The sequence below is a fragment of the Hibiscus syriacus genome, unplaced genomic scaffold (genome assembly GCF_006381635.1).
Source record: "Hibiscus syriacus cultivar Baekdansim isolate YM2019G1 unplaced genomic scaffold, ASM638163v2 tig00117048_pilon, whole genome shotgun sequence".
Classification (NCBI taxonomy): domain Eukaryota; kingdom Viridiplantae; phylum Streptophyta; class Magnoliopsida; order Malvales; family Malvaceae; genus Hibiscus; species Hibiscus syriacus.
In genome coordinates this window covers 1973687-1985689 of record NW_024063538.1, presented here as the reverse complement: position 1 = coordinate 1985689, position 12003 = coordinate 1973687, and positions in this window count along the sequence as shown.

Genomic DNA, 12003 nt, shown 5'->3' with positions numbered 1-12003 from the left:
AAGTCTAACAAAGGTCCAGTATAAGTCCAAGTCAGGGTCAAGCAACCAAGCCCGTTAATGGTCCAGATCAAAGCCCAAAGGAATGAAAGCCATATGAAGTCCAAGAAGCAGCTAGGGTTTTACCCTAAGTCTTAGCGTTGCATTATCTGGGACCATTAGATCTGACCCAATCCAATAGTCTCGATCGAAGAGTAAATTAGGGTTTATAACCCTAATATGAGGCAAATATGCACATCCAAATTGTGACCATTGGATCTGATCCAATCCAACGGTCCAAATTAAAGACATTTAAGAGATCCCCAAGCATAAAAAACATCTTTCTATCATGACCGTCGGATCCAATCCAAAGAAAGAGCCTGCATGGAAGTTCAACCATTGGACCTGACCCAATCCAACGATTGACTTGGCCAAAGAAGATCAAACGACTAAATCACGCGTGTCTGATAAATGCACAAACCAGATTGCAATGTTTCCACACACCCAAAAGACCAAACACACCCAACAGTGAAAAAGACAAACGAAGAGGCCATTTATGGTAGAGGTCACATGAAATGAAATCAAGAGCCCAAAATAAAAAGTACCCATTGTATTTAGATGCTAGGATGATTGTAACCCTCCTCTCGAGTGGTTATAAAACCAGAGAGAATCATTTGTAAAAGGATCGGTTTTTCCCAATAGAAAGCACAAGTTTTTCAAAGGTATATTTTTCCCTTTTTCATTTACGCGTGCATGAATCCAAAATAATAAAATAAGTTTTTTTACGTTTTTGTACCTGAGGCAATCAGTTCTCCTGAGGACAAGGACACCCAGGAAAGGCTCCATTACGATGAATGATGGGTTGCATGGGTGGTTATGGCTTGCTCATGTTTTGTTTTAAAAAATTTGGGTTTCATTCTTGAAGGTTTTGAGGCAAAGAGTTATGGATTTCATTTGGGTTGGAAAAAAATCGAGCAAAGGAGATGAGATTTAGGGGGATTTAGGTTCTTTTAGGATATTTAGGGTTTGGTTTTAAAAGAAAAAGAATAAATCGGAGGTCGTAGGGGCATTTTTAGTTCGTTTAGGAGGACTCTTGGCTTTCCCGGCCACCACGAGCGGTGGCTGGAGCAAGGAGGAGAGAGAATACACAGAGAATAGCTTGATGGAGTTTGGAGAACTCTCTTTGTTTGAGTGGCTGCTAATTTTAAAAATGATTAGGTTTAGATTAATTCTTGATTAAGGGTTTTATATAATGGGTTTTGGGTTATTTTGATTTTAGTCTCCCAAACTTAAGTGCATTTTGCAAAATGGTCACATGTAGGGTTTGTTTTCGAATTTGACCTCTTTTATTTGTCTCGATGTCGTTATTTTCTAGATTTTCTTTCCTGTTTTATTTTTTTGGTTTAATTTTGTTCATACCCCTCATATTTTAGCAATTTTTTACATTTTAATCCTTGTTTATTTGTTATTTCACATGGTTGATTTTAATTTCTTTCAATTTATTCCCTAATTTAAATTGCATGTTTAGTTCCTGTTTAATTCCTAATTAATTTAGTAATTATTCAATTTAATCCCTTGTTTGTTTAATTTGTTAAGTACTAATTAAAATTAATGTTATTTTCTTTTGGCTCATATTAACTATTAGATTGTTTACATATTAAATTCAAATGAGAAATTTTGTTGCATGAGTAATTATTTTCTTATTTCCTTAACATTATTTAGGCTTTATAATTTACCCCCAGGATAGGTAGCTTCTTTATCAAATAATTTGATTTAGACGATAGGTTTTCACCTTAGTGGTAATTAGGGAACAATCCAACTCGAGTTTTCACATAAACATGCTCGATTACTCAAGTTGGTTGTTCGAATCAATAATTGGCTAACTTAACTCTTTAATTTTAAACCTTAGTTATTTTTAGTCTTTTAAATTATTTACCTTAGTTAAAATAATTAGGATTAATTAGATCCTTAGTTTAGATTTAGACCCTAGAGACTTTTCACATCTTAGTCCTTGAGCTTTAATTAGATTAACCTTTTGACATAATTGAATTAGGTTAACAATTAGAGCCTTGACATTAGGTTTAATTTCATTTTAGTAATTTAATTAGGGGTGATTCGATTTGGGTTTTCACATGAAAATTCTCGATTGCTTAAATCAATTATTCGATTTCATAATTGGTAAACAAAAAGGTTAATATTAGAGATTTCATTAGCCCATTAGGTTATTTAATTTCATAATTTGACACTTTAGGTTAGAAAATCCTTTAATAAACTCACTTAGTATGATTAGGTGCTTAAACCTGATTGATTGCATTTTTTCAAACACAAGGAAATGTTGATTTACCAAAGAATTAATGGTATAGTTTCCACATTTATGCTCTGGGGCGACTACTAGTAATTTTCGAATTAGATGGACATCCTTTTCAAAACCCTTTATTTTTTAAATTTTCGAGGCAATAACATATTATTGGGCACAATAATTGATCTCACACATTCATGCTAGGGGGTGAATATTATTGGCTTTAATAAATGAGCACCATCTTCCAAAACCTTGCATCCATGATGCTTTTTAAATTAAATGAGATCTCAAACTCAAATTTTCCAATTTTAAATATAAAGTAATCAACTAGGTACCAATTTTTAGGAGCTGTGGGGGTGTTAACCCTTCCCCGCACATAACTGACTCCTGAATCTATTTTCTGGTTTTTGCATACCCCAAACTTTATATTTTGATATAAAAATGTTTTATTAAAATTACTCGGGATTTATGGTGTTCCAATCACACCTTAAAATGATTAGTGGTGACTCCCAACATTTCCTAAAATCATTCCAAATCATTTCATAAAACCCCATCGTTGCAACTCATCGACCTTTCCCCTGAGGGGCCGGTTGCGATAGCTTGGCAACTTTGCTGGGGAGATTTTGTTTTCTAAAACAAATTGAGAGTCGAGCCACGAGTTGATTACCCTATATTTGGAATTTAAAAATTTTGAGTTTGAATTTATTTAATTTACATTTCATTATGTCATTTTAAAACTTGAAAAAGATTTTCACTCTGCTTAATACTTACACTTCTATGAATATTTTGAACTGTTGTATATCATAGCTCTATCCCCGAGCTTCATCTCGATTCACCTAAGAAGGGGGAACGTCACACCTAACGAGAGCATTGGGATTCTTTGTGTGAGTCTAAAAAAGTACTTCTAGAAAGCATCCTAAGTTGCATGTCCGAATATCGATTCTGAGATATGCAGTTAGTGGTGTAATCCCCTAAGCTGAATCTGATTCCCAATTCTATAATGGGCCATAATCAGAGTCCTTATTAATCTTAGCAGGTTGTAATGATAGTTTGGGAACCTTTTCTAGAACCAAACCCCATATAGATAATTTACTAAGCCCACCCCTCTAGAGCCATGTGGATAACCTAGGAAAACTAGAATGTATGCGGTTCGGGTTTTGAATTTGTTGATGTGTTATGCTTATGATTTGTTTAATGATTTTTTGGTTACCTAGGAGAACTTGCTTTCTTTCGTGTTGTGCTTTACATGTACCTACTGTCAAAGAATATACCGCTCTATTAAATGTAGATATGACCCTAACTGTCAAAGAATATCCCCTACCTATCGTTGTTTCACTTTTGGCAAGGTAGATATGACCCCAACTGTCAAAGAATATACCGCTCTATTAAATGTACCTACTGTCAATAAGTACTCACTCTACACTAAAACAATCTGACCAAAGGGCTTTACAGCGAAGATAATGTCCCTAACCGGGAAGACAAAAGAGTGGTTTGTTGAGTACCTTCAAAATGATGGAATTTCGTAGGCTCAATTAAAAATTCTAATTTATGAGCAATCATCATCCAAAAGGAATATAGACTTGTTTGCACTGGCATTGTATGGATTGGTAATCTTTCCTAAAGATGTGGATCACTTCGATATTGCAATAGTTGATTTTCTCGAGGTTCTAAAAAGGAAAGTGAATTCTGCCCTAACTATTCGGGTTGAAACATTTAGATCTTTAAACGATTATAGATGTTCTGATGGAGGACCATTCATAGGATGTGTTCCTGTTATTAGTATAGTGGTGGAGTCACTCTTGGATCATTAGAAGAAGGTGAGATCGAAAACATAAACCAAGTTTCTCTCCCTTAGGAGATTTCCTCGAGAATTGTAAGATTCTAGAACCTCGAAAAATAAGCGATTAGATTGAAGCCCTACGGAATATGAAGGATACTGAAGTGGTCTGAAAAGCTTACTGCTACCAAAAGAATACTTGATATATATATGTTGCAATGATGATTTTTTATGTTACATGGATTGTGGGAAACAATTGATTATACCCCTTTGTTGGTTCTCAGGCAGTTCAATATCCTTCAGTTTATCCCAGCCACTCGAGGAATGAATGAATTCGAGTTTATTTTTCTACCATAAATTTCAAAGATATACAATTCTTGGCAGAAAATTCATTTCCTCGATTTTAAGATGATTAAACCAGCCTTTATACCTGCTTATGAGGATTGGAGAATGAGGCGGTTAAATGACAATACGCCTAGGCCAAATTTGGAAGATGGATTGACCATGGCCAAACGTTTGAGGAAAGTTTTGAATGAGGCTGAGCTACTGAGGGAAGATATAAGACAAATGAACATCGATAGGGAGAAGGAACAACGAAGTTTCTCAAATGAAAAGAATGGGAACTAGAACTGGTGAAGAAAAATAGGGTCATAAAGCGGTTAAACAAATAGAAACAACAAATTTAGGAAACCTTCGATACTTTAGATAGAGATTACAGGGGTTTAGAGAAGAATTTAAAAGGAAAAGGTCTCCACCATATAGCTAAGATCTTAAAGATAAAGCTAGATGAAGCTAAAAGGCGTGCCAGGAGAAACGAAGAGGAAAAAATGAGAGTTGTTCAACATGCCCAAAGATTAAGGGAGAAACACAATGATATCAACCAATAACTATGTTAAAGGCAAGCACAGATTGAACAACTTGAAGCACAATTTTTTAGCCTAGAAGAAGCTTTTCAGAATCCTCATAATAGTAATGTCCTTTTATTTCGACAAGATAATTAATCCTTGAAGAAAAGGGTAACTGAGTTGGAAGGGAATGAATTGATCTACTCTTCGGTTAGGGAGATGGACAGAAATGAGAATGAGGTTTTGAAGGCTAATAGTTCTAAAATAGAAAAGCATGCTGCAAAGTTGTAACGAACGTATTCACCAGCTTGAAGGGAGTAGGCCACTAACCAACTGAGAGGTTGGAGCTACACTTCGTCAATCCAATCCAGGGAAACAATTAAAATACAACATAAAGTCATGGAGAAGGCAATGGACCAAGCTCACGAGATTTCCTGACAAGTCTTCGAGATGTTTATGGAAGCTACAAGTCTGAGGGTTTTATATGGTGCCAAAATCCGAAGAAGAATGATGCATCATTCAATTAATGTTAGGACTTGAGATATTAGGAGATGTAGTTAGATTTTATATGTAACTGTTAATTTTCACTTCCTAAGTGCTTAGACACTGTGTGTTTTAAGAATTTCTTATGAACCGTTTATTTTGGGATCAATATCTTTTGCGCACAAGCAATCTACATTGTCATTTCATCATTTGCGTTTTGAGAATTTAATTTATACATTTGAACATTCATTCATTCATTTAATAAAATGTCCAAATAATAAAAGAAGTTTTTTGGTCTTAGAGATCTTGGACCATGTTAAAAGCAAAAGTACCTCACATCCTTATGGTACAACGAAAGTAACCAGAGATATGGAAGACATACTTGACAAGATAGAGAGTGAGCAAAGAAATATGAAAGATAAAATGAAGGAAAGACTGGCAAAAATGAAAGCTAACGTAGCAAGTGCTCATGATGATTTGCTGACAAAGATGGACGCTATACTCAAAAAGCATATGACAGCTGCTAAGAGAGCTATTGAAGATCCTTCACATCCTCCGAGTTTCACGCCAGTCTATATCCTTGTGCACACCCTGGTGCACCAAGAAGCGTACCTAAAAGTCTTTGTTGCTAGTGAGAATATGTTATATCATCCAGTTGGAACTTCATTCAACGTCAACCACTCTGCTATCTATGAAGTTAAGCCAATAGAATATCATGCTGATAAAGAAGTCCCATATTTGAACGAGATATTTGAGAAAGAAAAACCTAACGAAGAGCTCACCCAACATGTGAAGAACATTGAATAGAGGCTGAAGTATGTGGAGGTAACCAAACCATTTTATGGTTTTGACGACAGGAAGCTGAGTCTGGTCTCCGATTTGGTCCTTCCACCAAAATTTAAAGTTCCATACTTTGAAAAGTATGATGGGACAACTTTTCCTTCGTCCCACATCATAATGTTTTATAGGAGGATGTCTAGGCACGTCGATACTGAGAAGATGTTAATACATTGCTTCAAAGATAGCTTGATTGGATCTGCAACTAAGTGGTATAATCAATTGACTAGGTCCCATATTAAGTCATGGAGGGATCTCGATAAGGTGTTTCTTGAGCAATATCGCCACGTTACCGACTTAGTTCCTGATAGATGGACACTCTAGAATATGGAAAAGAATCCTTATGAATCATTTTCTCAGTATACCCAGAGGTAGAGTGGCATTGACGCCCAAGTACAACCACTACTGTTAGAGAAGGAAGCCACTGTTATTTTCGTAAACACTCTGAAGGATCCTTACTTAGGGCATTTGTTGGGAAATGTAACTAAAAACTTTGTCGATCTGGTTATTTGTTGTGAACTTATTGAAAATGCCATAAAGAGTGGTAGAATCGAGGGAGGTGATAGGTATAGCTCAAAGAAACCCATGTACAAGAAAAAGATAACAAAGTGAGCAATTTGAACATCTACAACAAAAATATCACCTCGAAGAGTGTTATGATTACTCAGCCAAGGAATGATTCTAATAGGAATGAGTCTAGGGGAACCAGAAGGGAGGTGGAAAATTTAATTTCACACTAGTGCCAATACCCTACCCTGAGATCTACGCTTCATTATTGAAAGACGATGTAGTACGACCTTATAAGTTAACCCCTCTTCAATCTTCGTATCCCCATTGGTATAATGATAATGCTCATTGTGAGTATCAGGCTGGAATTGCAAGCCATTTCATCAAAGATTGCTTAGCATTTAAGAAAGTTATGCATAATTTGATTAACACTGGGGACTTAGAGTTTAAATCACCGCATGCAAACACCCACCTACTGCCAAACCATGAAGAGCAGGGAGTGAATATGGTTATGGAGGCTGATAGTATGAAGGTGAAGACTAATATGTCTAAAGTTAAATATCAATTTATTTGGATATTCAAGCAGTTATGTGAGGCTAATACGATTAAATGCAATCCTAACCCAGGGCTTGTTGATTGTGGCTTGTATTGTGAATATCATCAGAATAAACGCCATGAGATTCAATTCTGTTGTGAGTTTAGAGACTTAGTCCAGAGTCTAATGAACAACAAGGAAATTAAATTCTTTAACCAAGAGTCTGGAAAATAAGAGGTGAATGTTTGTGCATCTGAGAGTTCTAAAATGGCTCAAGCAGCAAACAAACTTGTCATCATAACTGTTAAATATGGAACAACAAGTCCAATGCATGTAACTACGAGAGTAGTAATCACAACACCCTCACCATTTCCATTCAAGGATACCTGAAAGGTTATTTGGATATGCTGCTAATGTAGCAATTCCTAAAGAAGCAAGACAACCTGAAGAAGTCAAAGTTGCAGCTGAGGAGAATCCATTAGCTGAGGCCATAAGTAAAGTCTATCACTTAACCCGAAATGGAAGATGTTATTCCCATGAAGCATCGAATGAAGCTGAAAAGGAAAAAGTAAAGACAACAATAGTACCAAGAATATTCAATGAAGAACCTCCTCTAGTGTTTAATGAACCAGTAACTGAGACTTAAGCGCAAGAATTTTTGAAGTTCTTGAAACATAGTAAGTACAGTATGGTGGAGTAGCTACACAAACAACAAGAGAAGATTTCAATATTGGACTTGTTGATAAACTCTGAGGTGCATCGAAATGCTCTACTGAAGGTGCTCAATTAGACATTTGTCCCTAAAGATATATCTGTAAACAAACTGGACCAAATTATGAGGCACATAGCTGTCGACAACTACATTACTTTCTTTGACGATGAGATCCTGGAAGTTGGAATGGGGTCCATGAAAGCTCTAAACATCACCACCCACTGTTATGGCCATGTTTTACCTGGAGTATTAATCGACAATAGGTCTGCACTAAATGTTATACCAATAAACACCTTACAGAGGCTACTTGTGGATATCTCGCATATGAGGGCCTACCAAAATATGGTTAGAGCATTTGATGAAACTCAAAGAGATGTGGATGAAAAAAAATTAAGGTGTCGTTGTTGATAAGGCTTGCTGTGTATATCATGGAGTTTATGGTTATGGACATTAAACCTACCTATAATTTCCTGTTAGGGATACCATGGATCCATTCAACTGGAGTTGTATCCACTTCTTTGCACCAAAAGTTGAAATTTGTCATTGATAGACAATTGGTCAATATTGGAACCGAGGAAGAAATTATCACCTCTGTAACAACCGATGCTCTATTCATAGAGACCAGTGAGGATGGTTTGGACTGTTCTTTGTAAAACTTGGAGTTTATTAGTTCAACCTTTATTTTTAAGGGAAGTAGGATGCCATGCCCTAGGCTATCCAACTCTACCAAGATGACACTTCGCCAAAATCTAGGAAGATGAGCTAAGACTAGCAGAGGCTTAGGTAAAAACTTGCAGGGAATTCTTTACTCCGTACCAGTCAAGATGAAGAAAGATCATTTTATGTTAGGGTTCACACCTAACTATAAGTAAAGGAGAAAAGAGTTGAGCAAGAGAAAAAAGGCCAAAAAAGCCTGATTCAGATGAGAAGACGTCCCAATAGAGCGTATGCTTTTCCTAAATATGAGAAACAAATTTAGGTTTGGAGGGGTGGAGAATATGGAGCAATAACTGGTTAAGGTTATCTAAGAATGAGAGAAGATAAAGGATAATAATATGTTTGATGAAGCCATATAATGATTATTCATCAACATGATCATTGAAGACGCAATGCTGGGAAGTATTTCGCTAGAATATGTCTTTGTCTCCCTGGTGAAAAGCTCACCAATTGGACTACAGAGGATCTCCCTGTAGTTTTTAGGATTAGCTCAAAGCAATACTTAGAACCAACCCTTATACTTTTGCCCACGAGCATTAAGGGATCTTTTGTAAGGCAGCTATGTTAGAACTACTTAACTTTGAATGAATGATGCTTTTTATTTCCTAAATGGAAATAATTTCTTTGCATTATTTACATTCTTTACATTCTACATTCTACATTCTACATTCTTGACATTCATTCATTTTATAAACTTTAGACTCCACCCAAATATATATTCGATTCAGATTTTCCTTTGTATACGTCACAATGACAATAGCATGAATGTTTCTGGATCTAATCATAAGGTAAATATCAAGCGACTTATATATTTGGAGGAAGTTAATGATGCGAGGATAAGGTAATGTGTGACGTTATGGCGAACTACTCAGGCTGGTGGAAAAGGGGGACAAACAAATCCTGCCCCATAAAAAAGAAATAGTAACCGAAGAAGAAAGGAAATAATTAAAGATTGGTACTACTCTATCAGTTGAAGTAAGAGAAGAATTGATAAATATGCTCTAGGAATTCTGAGACATCTTTTCTTGGTCTTACCAAGATATGTCAAGATTGAGTACAGATGTAGTGGTGCATAAGCTTCCTATCAGACGTAAGTGTAAGCCAGTTCAACAAAAGCTTAGGAGAATGAGGCCACAAATATTGTTAATAATAAAAAAGAAAGTGACAAAACAGATTGATGTAGGATTCCTCCATATGGCTAAGTATCCTGAATGGATAGCCAATATAGTCCCTGTGTCGAAGAAATATGGAAAAGTTCACATGTGCATAGATTATAAAGATCTCAATAGGGCTACCCCGAAAGATAATTTTCCTCTGCCTCATATAGATACTTTAGTGGATAACACTACTGGACATTCATGGTTCTCTTTCATGGATGGTTTCTCAATGTATAATCAAATAAAAATAGACCTTGAAGATATGGGAAAAACGATATTCATGACCATGTAGGGTACTTTCTACTACAAAGAAGCCATTTGTGTTGAAAATGTAGGGCAACTTATCAGAGAACGATGGTGACTCTTTTTCATGATATGATGTACAAATAAATTGAAGTCTACGTGGATAACTTGATTTCCAAATCCAAACTAAAAAATAACATATCAGAATTTAATAAATATTTTTCAAAGATTGATAAAGTATCAGTTGAAGCTCAATCCGACCAAATGTACCTTTGGGGTAACATCAGGGAAACTCATGAGTTCCATGGTTAGTCAAAAGGGAATTGAGATTGGTCTAGATAAGGTGAAAGAAGTTCAGGATCTTCCACCACCTCGTACACAAAAAGAAGTTCGAGGTTTTCTTAGGAGATTAACAAAATGCTTCGAAAGAATAATTTCGAAGTATGGAATGATGAGTGCCAGGTAATTTTAGAAGTTGTTAAGAAGTATTTGTCTAATGCTTCGATCGTTGTAGCACCAGTTCGTGATAGATCGTTAATCCTTTACTTAACAGTCTTTGAGAATTTGATGGGGCACGTGTTGAGGCAACATGGTGAGTCTGGAAGAAAGGAGAGAGTCATTTATTATCTGAACAAGAAATTTACTAATTGTGAAGCCTGATACCTGCCAATTTAGAAATTATTTTATACTTTAGTATGGGCTACCGAGAGACTCAGGCAGTTCATGTTATACCATAATACTAGGTTAATATTCAGACTCGATCAACTAAAGTTTCTAATAGAGTCACCACCTCTGACTGGTAGATTGGCTAGATGGTAGATGTTGTTATATAAGTTTGATATTGTGTATGTTAGCCAAAAAGCAGTAAAAGGGAGTGCTATAGTAGATTTTCTTGCAATTCGTGCCTCCAATTACTACGAGTCCCTAAACTTTAACTTCCTAGATGAGGATTTAATGTGCATTTGAACTGAAAAAGAGATTGTGCCAGATGATGAGTCCTGGAAGCTCTACTTTGATGTAGCTTTGAATGTTCTAGGATGAGGAATTGAGGCAGTTTAATTTGTCCATAAAACGTCTAATATCCTTTTACAAGTAGATTAGAGTTTGCACCAATTATATGGTAAATATGAAGCTTGTGCCATGGGGTTGAAAGCATCCATAGAGAGAAAAATTAAATTACTCAAGGTGTATGGAGATTATTCGTTAGTGGTTTATCAACTACGATAAGAATGGGAAACAAAAGAATTGAAACTATTTGAGTACCGAAACTTGATTCTTGAACTAATCAAAGAATTTGAAACGATTACGTTCAATTATCTCATTCGTGAAGACAATTAAATGGTTGACACTTTGGCTACATTAGCCGCAATGTTCAAAGAAAATAAGAAAACATATGTGATGCCAATCAGAATGTAAGTATATGAAACCCCAGCGCATTACTTTAATATAGAAGAGGAGACTGATGGCTATCCATGGTATTATGATATTCTGTAGTATATCAAGCATCAAATGTATCTTGCGTGTTCTTCTGAGATTGACAAAAGAACAATTCATAGAATGGCTAAAAATTATTTCCTGGATAAGGAAATCTTGTATAGAAGGGGCAGTGACCAAGTTATGTTAAGGTGTGTGAACTCGAAAGAAGCAAAACATTTTCTAGAAAAAGTGCATGGCGAGATATATGGGACACATGCGAATGGTCTCTCCATGGCTAGGAAGATTTGAGATATGGATATTAAGGGTCATAATTCAGACATATTGCATTGACTATGTGTGAAGATTTCATAAGTGTTAAATATATGCATGCAACGGAAGATTTTGCCTTTCTAAGCAGTAATATAAAGCAATATCATTGTGTATTATTTATATTTAACGAAATAGAGAAATATCTCTAATGTTAACTAAATAATTATTT